Source organism: Macaca nemestrina, chromosome 9, assembly GCF_043159975.1.
Source record: "Macaca nemestrina isolate mMacNem1 chromosome 9, mMacNem.hap1, whole genome shotgun sequence".
Taxonomy (NCBI): Eukaryota; Metazoa; Chordata; class Mammalia; order Primates; family Cercopithecidae; genus Macaca; species Macaca nemestrina.
In genome coordinates this window covers 93,658,260-93,677,034 of record NC_092133.1, presented here as the reverse complement: position 1 = coordinate 93,677,034, position 18,775 = coordinate 93,658,260, and the positions used below count along the sequence as shown (strand labels likewise).

The 18,775-nt window shown below is 40.2% G+C and overlaps 1 long non-coding RNA gene across 1 annotated transcript; it reads left to right on the top strand.

Moving 5' to 3' along the window:
* Window positions 1–2,524: 2,524 nt before the first annotated feature.
* On the top strand, window positions 2,525–18,532 carry LOC139356340 (uncharacterized). The gene is made up of 4 exons (XR_011608041.1): window positions 2,525–2,727; window positions 4,326–4,510; window positions 6,379–6,520; window positions 18,398–18,532. It is a non-coding gene; the product is annotated as an uncharacterized lncRNA (long non-coding RNA).
* The last annotated feature ends 243 nt before the right edge of the window (window positions 18,533–18,775 follow it).

Here is an 18,775-nt window from a genome sequence, read left to right as displayed (position 1 = left end):
AAATCTTCCCTGGCATCACATCTGCATTTTCTTGTAAAATGATATATTACCTGATTTTTCTGGTAAAAACTAATGAGAACATTTTTATTTTCATCATATTATACAGTTTACAGAAGTATTTTTCATTTTTTTGTGCTCAGTGGCACAATTTTATGACTATGAAGCACTTAGACTGTCATCATCTTTTTTTGTAGAGAAATAAAACAAAACTAACAATATGATTTTTAAAATCAGGTATCTAGGATTTTGTAATTTATGTATTAAAACAATCATTGAATTTGTTCTCTTTTAAGCTATTTGGCTGCAGTCATTTCTTGAAAACTTTAGATTTGCTCTTCTATGGGTTAAGACATGAACCCAGGTAAAGAAAAAAGATTGAGGCTTCATTTATCATGGGTTTATTATTACTTTTCTGTGCATTAAGGAGCTCACAAAAACAGCATCCAAACGATAAGCCAAAGTGCATTGACTGAATTTTCTAATAAAAATAAGACACAGGAAACTAGTTACAATTTGCTTATTTATTTTTGTTGAAACAAATACCGTATAATTTTTGTAATCTTTTCAAGAGACAGGGTCACACTGTGTTGATCAGGCTGTAGTACTAGAGTGCAGTGGCTATTCACAGGCACCAGCATTTTATGCTACAACCTTGAACTCCTGGGCTCAAGTGATCTTCCTGCATCAGCATCTGGAGTAGCTGGGACTTCATTTGTGTCCCACTGCACCTGGCTTTTGTAATTTTCCCTTAGTTGAAAAATGGTCAAACCTTAGAAAAAATTCTTAAAATTAATCAAGCATAGCTGTACTATTTTCTTCTTTACCAACTCTGTAATTGATACACCTTGTCATTATTGGATTCATTTTGAGATCCCCAGAAATGGACTCCTACCATGAGGGAAATCACATGTTGATACTAGGGATCTCGGTGATCCAGAGTGTTCTTGATTGTCTTCTTAGAAGAAAGAATTCACCAAAAAGACCAATTAGTAAAGCAGGCAAAAGTTTTATTGGGAGAAGTAAAAGTGAACTCCAAGACAAGAGTGCACTGACCCTGCTGGAAACAGCCCCAGGACATTCTGCATTGTGATCTTCTGTGGTCTTCTTCTCCTTAATTAATCAGTTTTTTTGAGATGGGGTTTCACTCTTGTTGCCCAGGCTGGTGTGCAGTGGCACAATCTTAGCTCATTGCAACCTCTGCCTCCTAGGTTCAAGCAAGTCTCCTGCTTCAGCCTCCCAAGTAGCTAGTATTACAGGCATGTGCCACTACGCCTGGCTAATTTTTTTCTATTTTAGTAGAGACTAGGTTTCACCATGTTGGCCAGGCTGGTTTTGAACTCCTGACCTCTGGTGATCCACCTATGTCGGCCCCAAAAGTGCTGGGATTACAAGTGTGAGCCACCGTGCCTGGCTGGTCTTGCTTCTCCTTATCTGTGCATAATGCACATGTACAGGACCTAGGGATCAATACAAATCCTACCCAATAGTGACATTGCTCATTACTGCCACCCAGAAAGCTCATATAGCAGTCAAATTTGTACTCATTGCACCAGCGCAGCTCTCAGGAATTCTACTTTTGCCTTTTTCCTTCCTTATCAGGATCTAGTTAACCACATTTTGAGTTTGACCATAGAGTGAGTACTGGTCATCTGAAGAGGTGTTCTGGGCTGTTCCTTCCCACATGGATACCTCCCCTCCTGCCTGCTCATATCTGACCAACTGCCTCCTCTTACATTTATTCCTCAAGGAGTTGGGACCCAGACATCTTTTGGGAAATGAGACGGGGGTCATTCTGTAGCTACTTTCTGCTAAAAAGGGGTGTTGAGGGTCTTCAGGGTCCCCGCCTTCCTTGCTATCATGGTGACAAGGTTTCAGAGATTGTTGTTGTGTCTCTAAAAGTTTGAACCACAGTGTCCAGTGGAGACATGCAGGGATTTGATTGTCCTCGAGGGTAGGAAAGAGGTTGATAAACCTAGTTAGCAGGTTCAAGAAGCAAGGCCGAGAAAGGAGAAGAAGGAAGGTAGAGGCCAGGGGTCCCAGGAAGGGCAGGAACTGTGAGAGTCAGAACCAGGAGAGCCAACCCTCAGTAGTCCTTTCCCAAAGGTGAGAGGCCTGGTTTATGAGACCTCGAATGTGCTCCTGAGTCTGCCCTGGTTTCTTAACCCAGATTGACACTTTTCTTCAAGCACAGACAAATTCCTCCCTGAACTTCAGCCAACATGTCAAGAACTCAGCCACTTTTGAGAACTAAAGCTGTGAGACACTTGACTTGCCACTGCAGCTCTGTTACATGTCAAGCAGTGGTTTCTATCTCTTGAGCCAATTCTAGAGACAGGCTGTGGTAGGTTGAGGAATCTGTGCCAATGCTAGCTCTTCCCATCGTGGCATCTGTGGTGATGCCAAGCCTGATGAGAAAGGGAATTAATTGAATTGTTTGGTGGGGGGCCCAGTGTGAGGTCATAAATAAGGGCAAGGGCCGAGAAGCATCACTGGTCACAATGGGGGTGTTAGGAGTGAGGTAAGCCAGAGAGCATGCTCCAGTCCAGTTTGCAGGGAGACAGAGGTGGGCCTGTGTCCCACATAGAAAATAAAGTTATGTCATAGGTAGACAAGGATGGATACTGAAGGAGGCAGGTCAATTCCAAACATTGACCAATATCCTTGTTGGCTACCTGAGACGTGATATTCTGTCACTAAAGATTCAGCTGCCAAAGGAGCCAGACATAGGTGACTAATTTGAATAGAAGAATGGTTCTTCTTTCCCAAAGGATCATGTGTCCAGTAATGTCAAGGAGAAGAACCTCCCAAAGGGAGTTAAAGATTTGAAACTTTTTGCATGACCCAATGCTGGTTTGGTTGGGTAGAGAACCTTACTTAGTATTTGGAGATTTTAGTTTGTAGAGAAAAAAAGTATGAGAGATATTAATAATGATGATGGCTGTGTTGAAGTGTTCAGGGTTAAGAGAACCCACAAAAGTTCCAGAATCTCTCGTAGTAGTGATGCCTAGGGGTGCCTGGCTGATGAGGGTAATGGGGGAGAATAAGGGGGCCTAAAACAGTGCAAGTGGACTTAATCCAGGCTTGAATGTCCACTTTAACTTGTATTAGGTACCATATAACATCTCTTGGAAGGCTTTGTATACAGGGGTCCCAATGATAGGTGAATTTAAATTGGGCTTGAATAGTTGCCTATGCTCGTATCATGGCTGGGGAGCCTGTTCCTGCCCTGGGTGGAAAGAATTCATTTATAACCTCAGGATGAGGCACAGGAAGATTTGGTGAACTTTAGTAGTTGTTGAGCTACTCGTAGAGTCTTTTGTTGTGGTTGTGGGCTGCTGGGGCCTATGAGGGTGATTTTAGCTAGAAGCATTAGTGAGCATAGAGCACTGGGTTGCATGTTCCCAAAGAGAACAGATTAAAGTCAAATCAGGATGTCTCTTGATTATGGAAACAGAAGCTGTTAACTCAGTGAGTATTAGAGAATGCCACCCAGATTATGGCTTTGAGATTTAAATCCAGGTAGTACAGAACAGACCTTTTCTTGGAGAGTGTGTTGGTTCACAGTAGCAAAGACATATTAGTAAACCTACAAGGAGTATTATGACTCATTGTATAACAGGCCAAAGCATTACTAATTTACTTATGTTTATTCTTTTGGCTTTGCTTGAAGAGGAGTTTGAGACCCTGGAGGGGACAAGTGGTCCAGGTGTCCAATGGCACCTCTAGGACTTCCTCTGCCAGAGATACATCATATAGCTTTACCTTGGAATAGTGGATCCACTTGGTCATCCCTGGCACCATAACTGTGATAGGAGTGGAGAGTAAAACAGTGTAAAGACCTCTCCAAATAAGACTCAGTTGAGAGTCTGGAGTTCCATCCTTCCAAATCTTGATGAGAACTTGAGTACAGGTGGATTTAAAATTTGGTCAGAGTTTTCAGGGTGTGAAATATATTTTGGCCTAGTTTTTGAGCCACCAGCTGAAACTGCGAGAAGGAATTAACATAATTAGAATTGGTAAGGTCAGTATCCAATAGGAAATTGAAGAAAGGGTCTTCCACATAATAACTCAAAATAACTGAGTTGTAAGCTAGAGATGGGTATGTTTCTCACCCTTAGTAGAGCAATAGGTAGTTGTTTTGGTTATGGCTTTGAAGTTTCCTGGCATAATTTTTCCAAGATTTGCTTGAGAGATTTGTTAATTCTGTCAACCATTCTGCAGTATTGTGGGTGCCAGGAGGAATTTAGAAAGTAACTGATTCCCAAGGCCTGGGAAACAAGTTGAGTAACCTGTGAAGTGAAGGATGAACTATAATTACTTTGCAGCAACCTGGGGATGCCAAACCAGGGATGACCTCCTTGAGAAGGGCCTATACTACCCCCATTGCTTTTTCCATTCACAAGGAGTAAGCTTATATCCAACCTGTAAATATGTCTACAAAGACCAGAAGATATTTATATCCCTGACAGGCAAGAAGTTGGGTGAAGTCAAGCGGCCAGTCCTCCCCAGGGTAAGTGACCCTCCATTGGACTGGCTGGAAAAGAAAAGGAGGTTTGCTTCCTTGTTTAATGTGCAAAATGTTTAATGTGCACAGGGCACAGGCCCTACAAACTTGTTCTATAGTCTTGGAAATATTTTTTTTCCCAAAAGAACCATTTGCACATTATTGAAAGTTGTTTCTTGCAAAAGTGGCAAGAGTCATGCAAAGCATAGTTAACTGTCCATTGAACATTTTAAGGCAGATGAAGAACTTCTCCCAATTGATACCAGCTTCCAGAGCCTCATGTCCCAGTGCCCATTCCTATTCCTCTGGTGAGAACAAGGAGCTGGTGGCTTTGGATCCTCAGTGGGAGGATTAAAGGAAGCTGAGGATGCTCTGCTGGGAAATTTCCTAAGACATTTATGGGAGAATTATCTGCTGAGGGGTTCATGAGAGCCAAGATGGCAGAGTCCCATCTGCATTTTTGGCAGAGATCCTGGTCTTCTTTTAGAGCCATAATGACCTGGATACAGGGCACCTCTGACCATTTTCCCTGTCACCTGCAAAGTAGGTCCAACTGCAAAATGGTGTTAAAATTAGGGCTACCATTTTCTGGCCAGTCTTCCTAGTCATATAGTTTGCATTGAGGCTATGAAGCATTGCAAAGGAAAACTAATATAGTTTCCTTCAATGTCTGGGGATCAGACTTGTCCTAACTTTTGAGAATGCATCCAAGGGGAAAATCCTACAGTGTGGAGTGTTGAAGGACTCCACACTGTGTGGAGATGGGCAATCTGAAAAACAGAGAGAAGAAAAAACTAGGGGAATGTGAGCATCCTCGCTCTCTGTCCATTCTCATCCATTGTAAAAGGGAGAGAGCACCCTTTCCATCCCTTTCCCACACTAGACCAGGTATCCCTAGTCTGTGAAGAGCTTCAGATATTGTGCACCCTTACTATATGCTCCCAACCAAGCAGTGACCTCTTCCCCTCATTTGGTCTGTGGACCCCCTAGGTCCATAGGTCTTGCATCTAATTATAGATGACTCTGCCCAATTATAATTTTGTAGCCTTCAGTGATAATCCTCTGCATACAGGCAAAGCATGTCAAAGACAGTGGGGAGGGCTAGAAGCAAGAGGGAAGTTGATTGTTAAATCCCTGAGAATTCAGTGGTAAGAACATGGAGAGAAAATTGGGTACTAGATACATCCAAGGAGACCCCTAAACCTAGACCATAGCACCTAAAATTTACCTACATTCCATCTGGAGGTGGAATTAGTGCAGAGGAGGTGGTGACAGGGCATGCAAAAAGCCATTCTATTGGGGCCTACCTGGGAAGAGACAGGGCAAAGGAGGTGGCATTGGCTAGCAAGAGAGATGCCATGATGGCACGGGCAGCAGGAGCAACTGTGAAGACAGGGTGGTGAGTCCCCAGAGGTCAGTTGTGAGAATATGGAAGTAATCAGAAGCCTTAGGTTCTCTGTCAAGAAAAAAGCATTCTGTGCTTGGGGAGCTCTGTTGGGCATTAGGTGAAAGTGCTCTAGTTGAACACACAAAGTGGAGATGCTAGGGAGATTGCTCAGCATGCTCAGCATTCTCACAGTCTATGCTGCATAGGAGCAGACATGTGAGAGGAGACAGTGGCGAGCACAGTCCCTACCTCACGACAAGATGCAAGTCACAGCACCAAAAGGTATGGCCAAGCCTGGAGTTCCAGAAAGTGTCCTCAGTTATTGTCTTTTTGCATGAAAGAATTCAACCAAAAAACCAGTTAGTAAATCCAGCAAAACATTTATTGTGCAAGTAACAGTATGCTTTAAGAGAAGAGTGGGCTGACTTGGCTGGGAACAGCCTCAATACATTCTGCATTTGATCTTTTCTCTCACTTTCTTCTTTAGGTTCCTGCCTTTGTTCTTGTCCAGTTCACACCCAGGCTGGCAGACCCTCCCTTACTCTTGGTTAATGTGCATATGCAGAACCCAGTGATCAAGACAAATTCTACCCAATGATGGCATTGCTCATTACCTCCACCCCAGGAAGGTAGTATAGCACTCAAATTTGTACTCATTGTGCCCACACAGCTCTTAAGAATTCCCCTTTTGCCTTTCCCCTTCTTTATCAGATTGTAGTTAACACATTCTGACAGTTCAACCATAGAATGAGTAATTACTGAGCATCTTAAGAGTCGTTCTGCAGTGTTTCTTCCTACATAGCTACCTTTCCTCCTGCCTGTTAATGTCTGACTAACTGGCTACCCTAACAGTTGGATTGAAAAGTTCTTGTTCAGTTGAACCTTGAAAGTTTGAAAGTGTCATGTCCTAGGGAGCTGGGAACCCTGTGCAGTTTTACATGGAATTCTGAGTAGAAAGAACAGAATGTATTCTGTTTGGTCACATTTGCTATTTAACTACTCCTGATATCATTGCCATCTCAGCCATAAATCATTTGAGTGATGGTAAGATAGACATAAGTGAACTTCACTTTAAGAATTCAAATATTGCTTTAAGTATTTAAAAACCACTGTACAATTGCACAGCAACAGGCACATTTTGCAACAATTGAACTGAAATGCTGTAAGTACAACAGCAATTAAGGATGTAACCATGTAAGAAAAAAGAATGAGTTCATGTCCTTTGTTAGGGACTTGGATGCAGCTGGAAACCGTCATTCTCAGCAAACTATGACAAGGACAAAAAAATCAAACACCGCATGTTCTCACTTATAGGTGAGAATTGAACAATGAGAACACTTGGACACAGGAAGGGGAACATCACACACCGGGACTGTTGCGGGGTAGGGGGTGGGGGGAGGGATAGCATTAGGAGATATACTCAATGTAAATGATGAGCTAATGGGTGTAGTACACCAACAAGGCACATGTATGCATATGTAACAAACCTGCACGTTGTGCACATGTACCCTAGAACTTAAAAAAAAAAAAAGAAAGTAAGCCAAAGCATCTCCAAGTATAACTTTGGTTGTTAGGCAATATCAGTACATTTCCACAATCTAACTTAAATGCAATTTTTACAGAAATTTAAAATGTGCTGGTATAGTTACACTTGTTGAGTAAAGTTAAAAAATGAATATCTTTTGACATTTAAAACCCCAGGGACTTAAAAAAAAAAAAAAAGCTGTAAGATTTGTTTCCTTTCCTTAGAAACACAGATAATCAGGACCTTTATTTAAAATGCATGAGTCAGTTAGACAACTCAATATCTTGCCAAAAATATAGAGAGAACTATATCAGAAGTCTGACAACCAAAGAAAAAACAATACTATACCTAACTTTTGACAAGTCGTTCTCCATTCTGATATTTGAAGACAATGAGCTTGAAGTAGGAATCATTAAGGTTTCTCTTGGGATATGTATTCTGTTGAGATGTAAATTATCATTAAGATTTCCATTGCATGGTGACTCTAGGACTGGCCTTGTAGTATGAGAAGTAAATAAAGGTCTGCTCCACTCATTTTCTTGAAGAAGTTTGGTACTGACATCTGCTAGAATTTCTTTAGGTCTGTGAAGATTGCAAAAGACAGATACTGAGTATTTTGTTTTTTAACAAATGTGTCTAAATGACTTACGTTGTTTAAATAGTGACCATGAGTCAATGAAAGATACAACAAACCATGTTTTACCTCTGAAAGTGTATTAGAGCCTATATGCTGTATACAGTTATAATTTTAAAGTTGTTGTAAAGAAGTATATATATTTCTCGAGGATTTCCAACAAGTAAGTAATTCAAACAAAGTAGGGAGGGAAGAGCAAAAGCTATTAATGATGTATGGATTAACAAGTCACACTTGTTGCCTTCTGAAATGGCTCTACTTATAAGATTCTTAAAGATACCATTAGAAATATTTGTGTTTAGCCCAGGCACAGTGTCTCATGGCTGTAATCCCAGCACTTTGGGAGGCAGAGTCAGAGGATCACCAGAGGTGGGGAGATTGAGACCAGCTTGATCAACACGGAGAAACCTTGTCTCTACTAAAAATACAAAAATTTGCTGGACTTGGTGGTGCATGCCTCTAATGCCAGCTACTCGGGAGGGTGAGGCAGGAGAAACACTTGAACCCTGGAGGCCGAGGATGCGGTGCGCCAAAATCGCGCTATTGCACTACAGCCTGGGGAACAAGAGCGACATTCTGCCTCAGAAACAAAAACAAACAAACAAACAAAAAGAAATATTTGTGTTTAGGCTGGGGTCGGTGGCTCACACCTGTAATCCTAGCACTTTGGGAAGCCGAGGCGGGCGGATCATTTGAGATCAGGAGTTTGAGACCAGCCTGCCCAACATGGTGAAACCCCATCTCTACTAAAAATACAAAAATTAGCTGGGCGCGGTGCTGGGCGCCTGTAATTCCAGCACTCAGGAGGTTGAGGCAGGAGAATCGCTTGAACCTGGGAAGCGGAGGTTGCAGTGACCCGAGATTGTGCCACTGCACTTGAGGCTGGGTGACAGAGCAGAGCAAGACTCCATCTCCAAAAAAAAAAAAAAAAAAGGCCAGCAGTGGTGGTGTGGTGGTTGCTCACCCCTGTACCCAGCACTTTGGGAGGCTGAGGACGGCGGATCAGCTGAGTTCAGGAATTGGAGAGCAGCCTGAACCACATGGCAAGAAACCCCATCTCCACTAAAAATACAAAACTTAGCTGGGCGTGGTGGTGGACGCTTGTAATCCCAACTACTTGGGAGGCTGAGGCAAGAGAATTGCTTGAATCTGGGAGGAGAAGTTTGGAGTGAGCCGAGATCCCACCATTGCACTCCAGCCTGGGAGACATAGGGAGATTCCATCTCAAAAAACAAAGAAAGAAAGAAAAGAAAAGAAAAAAATACTTGTGTTTCAAGAGTAACTACATGAAATGTTAAAGATGCTAATTCGCTGGACCAGAGTAACCATTGGACTGTGTATAAATATATTAAAACATCATGTCTTACTCCTTAAATATGGACAGTAAAATAAATAAAATGAAGCTTGTATTTAGTAAACCAGTTACAGCAAACAAAAAAACACACTGTCTCTCAAAGACATTTTCTTTCTTTTTTTTTTTTTTTTTTTTTTTTTTTTTTTTTGAGACGGAGTCTTGCTCTGTTGCCCAGGCTGGAGTGTAGTGGCCAGATCTCGGCTCACTGCAAGCCCCGCCTCCCGGGTTCACGCCATTCTCCTGCCTCAGCCTCCCGAGTAGCTGGGACTACAGGCGCCCGCCACCTCGCCCGGCTAGTTTTTTGTAGTTTTTAGTAGAGACAGGGTTTCACGGGGTTAGCCAGGATGGTCTCGATCTCCTGTCCTCGTGATCCGCCCGTCTCGGCCTCCCAAAGTGCTGGGATTACAGGCTTGAGCCACCGCGCCCGGCCCTCAAAGACATTTTCAAACATTTCTATTGAACACTCTTGTACATTTCACCCATTATCTGAGAAAAATTAAGCATTTGGCACCAAGGAATCATTCAGAACAACAACTCTCAGGGGAGAAGGAGACGGCTGAGATCAAAGAGAACTTAATCATCTCCGAAGGCATTTTGCTCCTAAAATCGTGGCCAAGGCATCAGAAGTAGGGCCTGCCCTTTTGGTCTTCCACCCACCGCTTCAGGCTGACCAAGGTGTTATTTTTCACCACTTTATGAATTATATTTCCTTTCAAGCCTGTGTTTACCATTCCCTATTTCACAACTATGCCTTTATGTGGAGTGGAAAAACTGTACAATATACTTTGTTCCAAGGTGACCTCTAAGGATAATACCAAAGATTGCAATCAAGGAAAGTTAATTTACTGAGTGCCAGAATGTGCAAAGGAGGAGAAGTACCTGACCCTTTTTTCAGTTTAAGTTGCAATCTTATCAAAAATAAATAAACTAATTAATATTTCTATATAGAGGAATGCTGACAAACAATTGTATAACAGTATGACTGTCTAAATTATGAAGCTTCAAGATACTTGGCAGAAAAATTAATAGATCAGGTTAACTACATAAGAATATTAAGGGGAAAAGGAACCATATAAAACCAAAAATCAGGCCAGGCATGATGGCTCATGCTTGTAGTCCCAGCACTGTGGGAGGCGAAGGTGGGGAGATCACCTGAGGTCAAGAGTTTGAGACCAGCCTGGCCAACATGATGATACCCCGTCTCTACTACAAATACAAAACTTAGCTGGGCATGGCGAGATCATGAAAGGTCATAGTTGGGAGTCTGAGGCCGGAGAATTGCTAGAACTCCGGAGGCACAGTTGCAGTGAGTCCAGATCATGCCACTAACTGCACTCTAGTTTGGGCAACAGAGTGAGAATCCATCTCAAAGAAACAGAAAACAAAAGAAAAACAAACAAACAAAAACCACTACCAAAAAAAACAGGGGAGTGGTATGAATTGTCCTAGACTAACATTTTAAAAGTAAGTTCATTTACTAACATCATTTTCCAAAATTGTCTAATCTAGTTAGCTTTTGCTTCCCCCAATCTTATGAATCTGTCTCACTAAAAATTATGCTTTTGAGACAAATTAATGATCTTCATTTATTTTCTGTGATTCTGTCTTTGACGTACTTGCTTAATTTATCTGACAGAGATTCTCTAGCTTTTAATTCTTCTAGAAGCAGTTCCTTATATGGTTCCAATTCTGCTGTATTATAGTTTGCTTCTGAAGTGTTTGCTTTGTAGAGTTGGAATTCCAGATTTTCAATTATAAGTTCCATCTGACTTTACATGGAAGCAATGTTTTCTTCTGTTAACCACTGTAGCTCTTCTTGAGATGTTTCTTGTGTCTAAAACAAATTAAAAGGGTACATAAAAAATTATAGCCTGAATAACTATTGTATATTTGTTTCTTTTTGTTTTGGGTCAGTGATCTAGAGAGCATTTTTAACTATATGAAAAAAGAATCTCAAGTTTAATATATTTATTGTCAGTATCAGCTAAGTTAATAATTTAATCTGAATTATAAACAAATGAAATCATACTTATGGTAGTACTCATGAAATGTAACACTCCAAAGAATAACAGAATCAGTTTAAATTCTAAAAAGTTGAACAATATAACTTAAGAATATTTTAAGAGTGTAGTATAATTTTTAAATCACATTTTTCTTTCTCTATTAGTCTTGTTTTATGCCAACTGATTTTAGTAATCAAATGATTCACTAATGAGAATCATTATTATGGAAGATCAATTTAGTTACAGTAATGGTGGCAAGTGAAATATTTAGAGAGAGAAACAGATATCACCTTCCTTCTAGAAATCTACCAAACAAATTGCTATAAGAGAAGTAGAGGAAACACATACAATGTTTATATCCAAACTATAATTTGCAGTGAAATGAATGAAGGCACATTATGGATAATAAACTAACCTGTAAAAATAGATTGACTTTTTCTAATTTTCTATTATCTCCTGCCTTGCTCTTCTTCAACCTCCTGTTTATGGTGTTCCAATAGACCACGTTCTAACATATTCATTTCCATGTGACTTTTGAGGTTCACTAGTTCTTCTTCCAACCGCTCCTGATCCATCTGTAGTGTTTCACATTTATTTTGCATCATTTTCATATATAATGCCTGTTGAAGAACTTCAATCTCTCCATCCACATGTCGATCTTCTGAAGATGCAATTTCCACTGCCTCTATAGGATCAAACAATAAGGTTTGGTAATGAAGAAGGAAGACTGAGAATAGTCTAACATAAAAGTAGTAATTTTTAGTTGTAATAAAGTTCAGACACAGAGCCAAACCATATCAAAATGTAAATTACACTTTTAGCTGGGGGACAAGATGGTCAACCAGATGCAGTCAGGAAACACCTCTTCCACAGAGAGAAAACAAAATATTAAGTAAATCGTCACACTTTGAACAGATCTTTGGGAAAAAAAGAAACACATGAAGTCAATAGAGCGGCAATACAGACACTGAGTTTGAAGAGGGAGGAAGCTAGGAAGCCAGACGGAGTCACCAGACACCAGGACCAGCTCTTGGTCCAGAACGGGACCTAAGGAAGGAGAGAGTGAAGGAACTATGGGTCACACACGCTTGCCATGGACCTCTAAGATCCTAGCTACAAGAGATCCCATGATCCACACAGACATTTGAACTGGCAGAGGGCACTGCCAGGAGAGTAGGGAGAGGCGGAGCTCAAACATGCATGGAGCCCAAAAGGTTTCATGCATGAGGCAGCTGTAGCAAAATACAGGAATAGGCACCCATTCCTCAAGGCTCTCCACCTTTCTCTGCATGACTCTAGTCCCTGCTGACAGCTGGACCAGGAGAGAGCAGGGCTGCCTTTCCTGAGGGTCTGAAGTGCATCTGATCTGTACAGCCCCTTTTCTGCCGGGTCCTTCCCCAGTTGATGCCTGGTTGCTCCCTCAAGGGTGTACACATAGCACAGCCTCCACTGTACCACCTGAGTGTTTTTCTGGCAGACCAAAAGCAGTTTTCCTGCTCCAGCACAGCTTATCCCTGAGGTACAAGAGGATACAGCTACAAGACCTGTCCCAGCTTCCCAGAGTTTGAGCACAGTTAAGGGGTATTGAGCTCATAACTGTGGCCCGAGCTCAAGTTGGGATGGCGCTCCTACTCTCAGAATACTGAGAAGAGTGAGGCACAGGAAAAACCAAATAACTCCATCAAAAAGTGGAGAAAGGATATGAACAGACACTTCTCAAAGGAAGACATTTATGCAGCCAACAGACACATGAAAAAATGCTCATCATCACTTGAATCAGAGAAATGCAAATCAAAACCACAATGAGATATCATCTCACACCAGTTAGAATGGCAATCATTAAAAAGTCAGGAAACAACAGGTGTTGGAGAGAGTGTGTAGAAATAGGAACACTTTTACACTGTTGGTGGGACTGTAAACTGGTTCAACCATTGTAGAAGACAGTGTGGCGATTCCTCAAGGATCTAGAACTAGAAATACCATTTGACCCAGCCATCCCATTACTGGGTATATACTCAAAGGATTATAAATCATGCTGCCATAAAGACACATGCACATGTATGTTTATTACGGCACTATTCACAATAGCAAAGACTTGGAACCAACCCAAATGTCCATCAACGACAGACTGGATTAAGAAAATGTGGCACATATACACCATGGAATACTATGCAGCCATAAAAAAGGATGAGTTTGTGTCCTTTGTAGGGACATGGATGCAGCTGGAAAGCATCATTCTCAGCAAACTATAGCGAGAACAGAAAACCAAACACTGCATGTTCTCACTCATAGGTGGGACTTGAACAATGAGATCACTTGGACACAGAAAGGAAAATATCACACACCAGGGCCTATTGTGGGGTAGGGGGAGGGGAGAGGGATAGCATTAGGAAACATACCTAATGTAAATGATTATTTAATGGGTGCAGCACCCCAACATGGCACATGTATACATATGTAACAAACCTACATGTTGTGCACATGTATCCTAGAACATAAAGTATAATTAAAAAAAACACACACACATCTTGGCTGGAATACCATAAGCAGTGAGATTTATCTCAACAACAGTAGAAAAGCAAGCAGATACAGAGTAAGCAGGAAAAAAATAGAGAACTTAGAGGACTCCATATGTTAACTCTATAGTTGTGAGTTTTTAAAATAATAACCATTTAAGCCCTAAATTTTCCTGATGTAATTTTGCCTTTTTATTTTAAAATGTCCAAAAGAAGCATCATACTATGTAGCCATGAGGAGTCCAAGAAACCTAGCATATCTGAATGTTTCAGAATCCTATTCTGTTTCTTATTAATATCTAGAGAGCAAAGGAAATTCTATAAATCTTGTAAGAAAATGCCAGGAGGTTAGCCCAGTGTTTTAGATAGTGGCAACTAAGCTAGTGTCACTTTTTAGAAACAAGTAAGGGGGAAACGTCAAACAAATTCAAAGGAGCCCAAGATAAAAACGTTCATATAAAATATAACCTTGCTGTGTAAATCAAACAAAATATAAAACTATGTGTGCAAACTAGAAAATAAATGCTTCACAAACAGAAGGTAAGTTCTGTAGAAACCAAGAGTACACAATCCAGAAAGATGTTTGTCTTTATAGCAGAAAGGACTTACCAGAAATGACAAAAAAGCTTTCATTGTTCTAGGAGGGATATATGGTCTTTTATTAAAGGAGCCTTATTCAAACCAGACCTCAACATACCAAAAATCATGTATCAAATAACTGAGGTTTAAACTGAAAGAAGACTCACCAGGGCAGAAAGGGTGACTTATAGAAGCAGAGCGCTAAAGGGTATAAAGTGAAGACTGCATGCATGCTCCAAGAATCACCATTTCCTTCCAATTGTAAACTTTGCAGGTCCCATTTATGACACCATATGTGTAAACCTAAACAGCAAACAAAGAGTCTCTAAAGTAAAAAATATTTACTTGGAATAAATTATTGTAATGAGAATGTAAATGTCATAGTAAACCATGTGCATATTAATAGAGGTAAAGAAGAACAAAATTTTTAATGTGGAGGATTGCATAGTTGTTTTTGAATTACTTATTCTTGGCTGCAAAGATCAGTAACAAGGGTGATGAGTCTGAGGTTAGACCAGCAGTTTCTGGGCCTGTGTCACTGCAGGTGTCTTTTCTGTGTAAGGCTGCAATGGCCTTTGTTCAAGGTTGCGGTTTTTTAAGTCTTTTCTGATAGTTTTTGTTATCAGACATAGAAACATGACAGTCCTCTAGTGATGGCCTTCTTGGGTCTATTTGCCCAGGTTTTCTTTTTTTTTTTTTTTTGAGATGGAGTCTCGCTCTGTCGCCCAGGCTGGAGTGCAGTGGCCGGATCTCCGCTCACTGCAAGCTCCGCCTCCCGGGTTTACGCCATTCTCCTGCCTCAGCCTCTGGAGTAGCTGGGACTGCAGGCGCCCGCCACCTCGCCTAGCTAGTTTCTTGTATTTTTTTAGTAGAGACGGGGTTTCGCTGTGTTAGCCAGGATGGTCTCAATCTTCTGACCTCCTGATCCACCCGTCTCGGCCGCTCAAAGTGCTGGGATTACAGGCTTGAGCCACCGCGCCCGGCCTGCCCAGGTTTTCTCAGTCTTAGTGAGACCATTTTGATTCTGATAACTTCCAGAGGGGTAAGGTGTACACGAGAGCAACATACCTTTTGTTTAATTTTGCTGTCAATGTTAAAGTTTTCTAATACAGAGTATATTAAGAAAAAGAAGGAAATATAATTAACCAATATTTATATTTAAATTTAAAGATTACCCTGGCCTTTATTGGGAACCTGATAAGATCTTTTTCAGCATGAGTGTGCATAAATTTAACATCAGATAGAGTTTCTGTGCAATGTGAATATTGTAAGATTGTTCATTTTGTTAATTTGATCATTTTAAAACCATATTAAATGAAAATAAAACATATAGAATATTTTAGCTTTAATCCCCATCAGAGACAAACAAAAACATAAACAATGTAATCCATTTAAATTTAGCCATTAATATAAATTGAATTTTATCCTGCTAATAAAACAATAATTTACAATTCAAACTTTATGCATTAAGTCAAAAAATTAAAGAAGGAAAAATTACAACATTAGATCCTAGAATAAAGTATTTGATGATTACACATGCAAAATAGCATAATTTAAAAGTTCTTAGTAAAAAAGGAAAATTCTGCAAATATACTAATCAAGAAAAAACATTAGAAGTATTTCAATAAAGGTAAAGTTAAAAGATGGAGGGGACTGAGCTCTCACAATTCACCACTGTGTGAGATGGCTGAGTAGGAACCAAAACAAGGAAGAGAAGAAAAACAGGAAAGAAGCTGATTCAAAGAATCTGAATTGTAGCTGTTCACAGATGACATGGATGTAAACTAGAAAAGGAAGAAAATCTATTTTAACATTCAGAACATGAACTGTTAGAAACACAACATCCAGAAAATTGGGTAAATGCATGGTCAACATACTACTCTTCAGTAGTAATAATGGATGAACAACAGGAATAACAACAGCATAACACAGACAATCAACGTCTATCTTGATTATCAAATGTACCAAAGTACACATTTACAAGACATGTCTAGGCCTGCAAAAACTCATAAAACTTTACTAAATGACACACACACACAAAAACATGTTTTAAGACAAATCAAATCCTTGGATCGGAAAAGGTAGTAAAATAAAGATCTTTACGAAACAAATTTAGTGTACTTTAAACCTGAAGTCAACATATTTCAAAAAAAGTCTCTTATGTATTAATCAAGAGACAAAATTATAGTAAAAGGAAACAAAAATGGAGGGCTTGTCAAGTTTGATAGAAACTTATATGTATAATATAGTTTCGCTATGCCCCCACGCAAATCTCACCTTGCATTGTAATAATCCCCATGTGTCATGGGCGAGGCTAGGTAGAGATAATTAAATCATGGGAGTGGTTCCCCTATACTGTTCTCCTGGGAGTGAATAAGTCTCATGAGATCTGACACTTTTATAAATGGGATTCCCTTTGCAAAAGCTCTCTTGCTTGTCATCATATAAGACATGACTTTGCTCCTCATTTGCCTTCAGCCATGATTGCCAGGGCCACCCAGTCATGGGAAACTGTGAGTCAATTAAACCTCTTTCCCTGATAAATTACCCACTCTCGGATATGTCTTTATTAGCAGTGTGAGAACAGACTAATACGATGTATTATCTTAAACTTCTAAATGAATCAAATACAAAACACATACCAAACAATACTGAAATAAAATGACCTTAATACTACTTAAAACAAAATAAACAATGACTCAAAAAATGACCCAAAAATGAAAATAAACTTCACACATAGAATGCCAGGCTTACATATAGTCAAATAAGTAGGAATCCAAAAGAAAACATGTTATTTTCACAACTTAAATGTAATTATCCTGTATGTAAAAGAGTGTGTAATTATCCTGGTATGGTGGCACATGCCTGTGGTTCCAGCTACTCAGGATGCTGAGGTGGGAGAATCACTTGAGCCCAAGAGGTTGAGGCTACAGTGAACTATGTTGATACCACTGTACTCCAGCCTGGGTAACAGAGTGAGACCTTAGATCAAAAAACAAAGAAAATAAAAATAAAAGAGTGTCTTACTAGGTATCGGTTAAAGCAGGAGGTAAAGCACACATCTTTGGTGGGAGAGACTATCTTTGCAGCTTTGTGAAAGGGATCTTTCCAGAATGTATCAAAAATTTGGCCCCACACTCACACTTCAAGTTGCCCAACCCAGAAAAAACCTGACGTTTGCCATGACATCATCACGGCCCACAGAATCCACAGTCACATTATTTATAATAGTAAAAATTGTATAGTACCCATATGTCCTAACTAAGAAAATACTCCAAGACAGAGCTTAAAAGCAAATATTTTAATATGTAGTACCATGATGACAGTGGCTCCCGGTTGACACAATGATTGGTAGTGGAGGATGTGACAAGGAAGGGTGTTTTACTCCTTAGTATCAAAGCTGTGTCATTGTTAATAATTTTACCACAAAATAAATATATATATTATTTACAAGAAAAATAATATTTAATAACCAGAATTTTGCTTCAACCTCTGGATGGTTAAGAAAGTTGTCTGCTTCAATGTCTCAGCAGAATTTTAAATTTCTTTAACCTATAACAAAAGATGAATGAGAGTACCTCCATGAACAAGATTTCATTGGAGATGGATGTGCTGTCAATGATTTAAACAACTTGCTAGCATTAGATATTTAGGTTGATTCAACTTTTTTAAAGCAATGATAGAAAAAAACACCCTTTATTACCTAAATGTAGTGGAACCTTTATTTTTCACTAGTATCAGGTTTTGAATATTCTTTTCCATTGTATTTCTAAAATTGTAATTACTAGTTTAAAGTCAAAAGTATACTGATTCACTCGGTTTAGCTTCAAGTTCATTGCAGCATTAGGCAGAGCAGTTTCCTTTTCAAAAATCTTCCTTGTCCTGAATTTTCCAGCTCTTCCTGCCATTAATACAGCACTGAGGTGTGCTGTTTCTTTAATCCTGGACCACAAAGAGCAGACAGTGTATCCAGATGTGGACTCTGAACAATTGCTGCAGCCCAACCCCACTGACCACACAGGATCTGCTCTTCGTTGCCACCGTAGGTCTGGGGTGGAGCCCTGCCAAGGATGATGCCCCAAACAGAAGCTCTTCACAGCTTTCATTTCACTGGGAGGCTGTGACAAGGAGATGGGAGAGGGCTGAAGCCAGGCCCTCGGTAAATGTGAGCAAATGTGTGAGGCAGGACACTGCAGAGTCGGAGAAGATGAGCAAGTCCTAAACACAGCACTGCAGGATGGAGACAGACCCGTGATTCTATAAGGAAAGGTGC